The sequence below is a fragment of the Anas acuta genome, chromosome 7 (assembly GCF_963932015.1).
Source record: "Anas acuta chromosome 7, bAnaAcu1.1, whole genome shotgun sequence".
NCBI lineage: Eukaryota > Metazoa > Chordata > Aves > Anseriformes > Anatidae > Anas > Anas acuta.
In genome coordinates this window covers 35918544-35925838 of record NC_088985.1, presented here as the reverse complement: position 1 = coordinate 35925838, position 7295 = coordinate 35918544, and the positions used below count along the sequence as shown (strand labels likewise).

General features: G+C 45.9%; 1 long non-coding RNA gene across 5 annotated transcripts in view; it reads right to left on the bottom strand.

The window, feature by feature from the left end:
* The window catches only part of LOC137859775 (uncharacterized), a 33463-nt gene that overhangs the window by 8443 nt on the left and 17725 nt on the right, over positions 1 to 7295 (bottom strand). The window contains exons 3-4 of one of the 5 annotated variants that reach the window (XR_011098533.1): positions 6733 to 6865; positions 833 to 1657 (exon numbers count right to left, since the gene is read on the bottom strand). The exons of 1 other annotated variant lie outside the window; for it this stretch is intronic. This is a non-coding gene — a long non-coding RNA (uncharacterized lncRNA). The remainder of the gene's footprint in view (positions 1 to 832; positions 1658 to 6732; positions 6866 to 7295) is intronic. 3 more of the 5 variants (XR_011098535.1, XR_011098534.1, XR_011098532.1) reach the window with 3 other exon arrangements.

Here is a 7295-nt window from a genome sequence, read left to right as displayed (position 1 = left end):
CCCATCCCACTATGCCAAAGGAAATTTAGCAGGTGAGAGTGACCTTTCCCTGGGCAGGGACAGAGGGAGCACACTGCTGGGTGAAATCACCCTCAGCACACGTTCCTGGAGATGAGCACAGCGCAGGGCAGTCAGCGCCTGCTGCTCCTTTGCTCCATACCTCTGTAGCTACAAGAACAAGTTTTTATTGCACCTTTTTTTTTTTTTCCTTTACAATAGGATTTTCACAGTCACGCTTGGTGTCTGTCCTATGATGCAAGAGATATTCATAGAAAAATATAGCATCTCTGGGGAGAGTACGAGAAGACATACAAGACGACTTCTTACTATTTATGTCAAAAAATAAAGCTTCAGCATTAAAGTGCCCTGTACTTTTTGCAGCTGTGCTCTTTCAAAGGAATCAAAGCAGAGTGCCTGTTTTGTAAGCATTTGACTAAAAGTAAGATGAGGCAGAGTGGCGGGGGTATAAAAGAGGGTTTCGAAGACTTGAGGAGTGGGATGGGTCAACATCGCTTATTGCCTTATCTCCCCTCCGTTGCTGACAAGAACCATGCCTAGAACTGCCTCTCACTGCTGTAAACATTTCAGCTAAAACCTCAGATATTTTGCACCCGCGAGCTAAACTGGCGGGAAGTCAAACATTTGCCAGTTTTGCTTTGGCTGCAAAAATTTTCACACAGTTCCAGCACGCATCTGTCACCGTAGCGCTCCGCCAGCATCCATCACGCAGCACAATTACGCTCGTCTCAGGCACTGGCATGGAGAGAAATGAAGCCATAGCAGAGTAGTGTCAGAGGGGAGGAGGCTCCTGCTCTGAGGAGGAGTGGCTCACCATTGCTTCGGTGCTTCTGTCATACTGAGGGGGCTGTCTGAAATGGAAAAAAATGGAAAACCAGGAGTGATTCTTTTAGGAAATGTTCCCATTTCTGGGTGCCTGCTTGAACTGGGTGCTGCAAAGGAGGCACAAACCATGCAGGTCACAGCACAGGTGAGCTCACCCAGCGAGGGAAGCACAGCAGCAAGAGGCAGCAGGTGATGGATGCAGATGGACACTACAAAATTCTCTGTTTCCCCAAAGATGTACCAACAGCCCTGCAAGGCAGCGGCGAAGTGCTGGGCTGAACGGGGGCTGTGCAGGGTGCTGAGGTATGAGGAGGAGAGCTCTTGTTTGTAAAGAGGCCATAAAACTATCAGCTGTTGGGTAACTGCCTGGATCTGAAAGCACCTGCTCCAAATTAAGTTACAAAATGTGAGCCCCCTGGAATAAAGTCACTTGTGAGAAGAGAGCAGAGCGCACAGAGCTCTGCAGGCAGAGCTGGCCTGTGGCACACAGATACTTGGGAGGAAAAAGCAAGAAGTCAAACAGTTTAGGTATCTATTTCCTGCATCAGAGTTCAGTAAGGGGAGATCATGCATGTCCTTGCAGCCCACTGCCACCAGATGAAGGGGGTGGGAAAATGCAACATAAACCAACCTCGTGATTTGCTTTTAGGATATCAGACAGGAGTTGGTCTGGCTCTAGCCACCCAGCCAGCCTTTGAAATGAATGGAGCTGAATTCAGCGCATTTCTCCTCCTAATGAGAACAAATCCTGGCAGTTTACCCTTAGGTTAAAAAAAAAAAAAAAAAAAGCTTGCACTGTCAGCTTGATGCACTCCTGAAAGAAAAAAAAAAAAAAAAATCAAGCTCCCATCTTATCTAAAACCAGGGTAATTTTACCCATTCATCACTCGCCAGCAGTTGAGGCCAGGAGCGATGTCTGGCTGGGTCCTGGGAAGGCTCAGGGATGGGGCTGGGCATGGCTCCGGGTGGTGCTGAGCACACTGCCGGGCACACCCAGCACCACGCCTGCCACCAGCATGAACCTGCAACCCACTGCAGCTCATGGAAGCCCTGCTGGGAGCGTGGCAGCTGAAGAGGAAGGAGGCAAGGAGCATCCAGCAAGACCTCTGCCCCTCCTCTGAAGGGCAGAGCAGGTCCCTTTGCCTTCTTTTTCTGCCCAAGCAGAAATCCACAGCCACCCCTCACCCCCCATCCACACTGTCTGCTCTAATACCCACCCATCCGAGCAGCAGCAGTGGCTAAATGAGTCACCTGCATGCTTCTGCTAGAGCGGTCACAACCAAAACACCGAACAGGTATTAAAATAGCAAGATACAACATTATCTGGTCAGGAGTTCCTGCTTCAGAAGCTGTTTCCTATTAACCCCAGAGCTGTTTTAGCTCTGTGGTTCACTTAAAAAGTTTCAACTTGTGCAAGAATTGCACCAAGCTCAGCAACTGCAGAAATGCTGAAAAGCAGCAGCTTTTCCTTTGAAAACATGGAAGATCCACGATACCCAGTAACTCAGTTACCTTAATGATTAGCAGCAGCTGAAAACATTTAATAGCACACACCACAAACCTCACAGCAGGCAGACGTAATAATTTTTGATGTCGGAATATCTACTTGACAACACGGCAGAAGCTAGTTAACTTCACAATTATAGAAAAAAAAAAAAGAGCCAGCACGGCTTTGCTGTTAGCCACAGGCAAAGCAGCTCAGTCAATAAAACCAATTCCTGTCCCCCAGGAGCAATTCTGCTAAAGAGTCATCCGGCTCACGCTATTTAAAAATCTCTGCTCGCGGGAGAGCTGCCAGAATTAACAATCAATGTTCTAAATCAAGCGCGGCATCGCCGACGCGGTAATGATTTTTATTATAGAAGTATCAGAGAATTAAAAATAAATCTCTCCCCCAACCCCAGGGCCGTACAGCAGGTCTGGACAGAGGAGCCTGAAGCCAGCACGGGATGAGCAGCAGCGTGCCCCAGGGACACTGGCTTTTGCCAAAGTGACAGGGGACAAAGCACACGACCACAGCTTTTTCCCTGAGCATCCCTCCTGCAAGGGAAGCTCCTGTGACAGCTCCTCAAATATAGGCCTGCTCGAAGAATTTTTGCAGGAAAACGTGCAGGAGAGCTTCAGCCTGACACTGATACAAGCATTTTATTCTCATGGTAACACATATCAAAGACCAGGTTTTAGTGCCTGGCTGGGTGTGAGGTCCCTCTGGAGGGGAGCTCTGCCACAGAAACCCCAGAGAAATCCCCACTTGGGAAAACGTGCTACAAGGACACAAATCTTTTACCTGGATCTAATTTAAGTGTCCCTTCTCTGGATTTTATTTTTTTTTTCATCAGTGCTTCAAGATCAGCTCTCTGCTCCTTTATCTTTTAAAAGCATCCTTGATCAGCATTACAACTTTGATGAGTGCCTCTCAAGTTATTCTTTGGGGAGGATGCTGTGGCACCCCTCACATCACAGTGCAGCAGTGCTGGGGACAGGAGGAAAGACCTGGCAGGTGCACACATCTCAGCTGGATAACAGACCTTTGCAAAATGAGATCAGTGTCAAAACACAGCTGAAAGGAAGGAAACCTGCTTAAAAACAGGCTCCAGACAGGCAACGAGACTGTGACCTTCCTGCTCATCACAGCACTCTCCACAAGGGGCACGGCTCCCAGCAGAGCCCAGCAAGCTGCCCACTGCTTTTTGGGTTTTGATGCATCAACCACAAATCCTCGAACACAGACATGGCACGAAGCTCACTTTTTTAGGCGACAGGCTTTATGTGGTGGTGACAAACATTTCCATGAGCAATCCTGACACTCTGTTAGGGAAGTGAACCTCCCAGCATCACCTGGCTGCTGCTGGAGGAGCACATCTGGAATGGTCAACCTGCACCAAACCACAGCTTGCTGGTAATATGCTTTTTTTTTTTTTTTATAAAGGAATCACCACCCAAAATTAGTGTGAACAAACACGAGCTGTCTATACTAGGTTAGACTACTTAGATTTGTCATTATTCCCTATCAGTCACAGACTTCTGGCTGCACCCAGCATGAAGGGTGCCCCAGCACTGCAACACACCTAATTTCTGCCCAAAGGTACATGTCACAAGGCAGCACTAAGCAGTAACCATGGCACTTTTCCATGATACAAGTGTGTTATACTTACACTATGAGATTTTTATCTGCATAAGCACCTCAGCTAACACAGTTTTCCTTTGGGCACCATAAATGCCTGAGTAGGTGTACAACCGCCCACCAAAACACAGCCATGCATTTCCAAGCTTTCATTCAGAATACCCTAATCCTTTGGGATTAGGATATATTCCAGAAGTGTATATATATATATCCTATATGCCAGAAATATAATATAGTTGACTATAGCAGAGCTCATGCTTTTGAATATTACCATTCAATTTCTGTAATTTATGCCAAAAAAACAAGTTCTCTTAGAGGAAAAAGGACTGAAAAGCAAGGGAAACGAAGCCCCCCCAAAACAGCATTCTCTGCAATAATCCCGGACACGGAGAGTTATCTTTTCCTGTGCAGCCTGTGCTGTCAGGCAGCTGGGCTCTGCTCCTGTGCCTTGCAGGAGACCTTTGGCAGGGGACCCGGGGCTGCCCTCAGCTGCCCACCGGGAACCTTCCCCGCTCTTCGCCTCGGAAACCATGAGAGGGCAGCAGCCTCCTTCCGAGGAGGAAATACCTGCCTTTTATTTTTTTCCCCTTTCTATTCTGTTTTTCTTTGAAGCAGGGACTGAAAGAGAGAAACAGAGCCTTCTGCCAGCATTGTCTGCGTGCATTTCACATGTACACTCCGAGACAGGAAAACAGAAAAGCGTTCCCCAAATGGCACATTGATTTTAGGTGTGCTCTGCTCAACCACCCCACACACCTGTGGGCACCCTGGAAACAAGCACAACAGGTACAGCATAGAAAGCTGATGGCTTGCTTATACAGGACCCCGGAAAAAGTTTTGACTACCTACCAATATTAGAAAAGATAATCACCAAAACAACAAAACAATACACAAAGATGCACGTGGGCCTGGGGAGCAATTCAAAGCCTCCCAATCAGAGCTGATGGTGTGAATTCTGTAGAGCTAACAAAGCTATTGATTAATGATGGATGGAAATACAGAGTCAAAGAGAAAGGATGATTTCATTCAGTCCCAGTTCTCAAAGTAAGGGTAAAAATAGTATTTTGCAGAGATTGCCAAGAGAGCATTCATTTATATTTCTTGACAACATCCCAAATAAGAATAAAACAATATTGCTCAAAACTATTTTCCAAATATTTATAGTTATCTTGTGGGTATAGGGAAGAGAAGACATCCGTGACCACAGATGGGGTGGCTCTCCCCTTCCTCATCTGAGATTTTTAAGAAAATTATGCATTGTGGAATTGTATTGTGCTGCAACTTGTACACATTTTCCAGTGCTGAAGTTAACTTTTCTGATTAAGAAATATCTGCTTTTCTTGGATTAGAAAAAAAAAAATCAAGGATGTTTAATTTCTACATTTTTAAAACTTTTCTGAAAGTGCCCCAAAGCACAAGATTGTGAGTACAAAAGATGGCCAGCAGTGTTGGAAAACCTGCAGTGGTGACCAAACCAACTCTAAACAGTATCTGGACCATTTATTTTCATGCAAATTTTTGCATGTTAAGGATCAGATTCACCTTCCATTGCTCATCTCCCAGTGCTCCCATCTGTCTGTTGGGACTATTTGAGAAGTGACTATTTGAGAAGTGTCATTCAGTGCAGAGAACCCAAAGTGATGGGAAACACTCAGACTATTGCGGATCAGGGCAATACATCAATGTGCTGGTGCTCGGTCTGTCTACAGCCCCAAGGTAACTGTCAATGCTAATAAAGCCACTCAAAGATGGATGATATCCTAATTATACGAGCTTCAAAGAAAATCACTAATTATAACAAAACTACAGCTTAATTTCCTAAGGTCTTTGGGGTTTAACATACACATTGTCTTCTCCTGCCTATGCTCTATTTATGTGCAGTTTCTGGCCTTCCTCCTGAATCTGAAGTCTACATTTATGAAATACCATGGCAAGGAGGAAACAGAAGCATTTAATATAACGTGCCAAGAAATCATGGGTTAATATTTAATCACACCTCTCCCCCCAAAATTTAGTAAATCTCATGAATTTCTGCGTTGCACCACTGCCAAATACTTCAGCAGAAACTGTTTCAAACAGTGGCTTTTGACGGCAGTTTCCCAGCTAGCATAGACTACATGTATGGGTTAGATACGCTCCTTCCCAAAAACGAGGAAGGATGCATTACTGGAACAGGTTCAGAGAAAGGCAACGAGGGTTGGGAAGCGTTCTTGCCTGACCAGTGACTAAGGCAGCAGGCGTGCAGCGGGGCCAGCCCAGCACCACGGGGCTGTACCAGTGCACAGGCTGCCAGCCGGGGCCGACAGCCACAACCCATGCCCACATTTAGACACTCCACTGCTACAGGCTGCAGCACTAAGTGAAAAGTAAAGTAAAATATAAGCTATGGGTCTAGAAATGGTGTAAAATCCAGAAGCCTGTCCCCTTATGACCAAGACCCAGCACACAATCTCATGGGACAGATAGGAAGTGTTCGTACAGTCAAAGCTGAGGGCCAACGTCAGCTGGTGGCTTCACCAGCAGTTCCCAGTTAGGGAGTACACCCAGAGAAGTTAAAATCTGGATTTGTTCTGCTAAGGGGGCTAGAGACAAGCACCAGGAGCTCATTCTCAATCTGCTTTGGTGCCTGAATGAGCTGCAGGGTCAGCAATGCACGTGGATGACACAGGACATGAGGGGATGCGTCCTTCTAATGTCCCCTGTCCTGGTGGGAACCTCCCATCACCACATCAGCTCCAGCACTGCCACAGCTCCACTACTCTCACCTGCTAGCACTTTGAGCTGCCTTTTAGAAAAAGCCTCTTCCCAAACCTCTGTGACTTTATTCTTTGTGACACAGAAGCACGTTAAAGCAGCAGCTGAAATTTTCCTTTCCCAGGGGGAGCTGCAGCGTCTGTGCTGGGGAAAAAAAAAAAGTTCTGCTGATTTTATAAAAAAAGCAATTGGAAATAAGGAAGAATAGGAACTTTCATTGTCCTTAGCGGGCTTCGGATGAAGTTGTGAAGAAACTAACGTGACAATAACATGGATCTCTTCATATTTACCCTCCCTAATCTAATCTTCCTTTTCCCACCTCCATTTAAAGATAACATGGATTAGAGAGACCCAAGAGTAGTTTTTGCTTCAACCACCAAGTTCTTGAGAGCATTTGTGCATCTTTGTGCGTGCATTTGGGGGGAGGGAGCTCCTTTAATACCTACATTAAAGTCATCTAACAGCACTAAGAATCAAGCACTTCTGCACACATCAAATCATTACTACAACACTGACACACCACTGAATAAAAAGGTACAAGAGCTTACGTACAGCAATAAATAAGTTAATGATA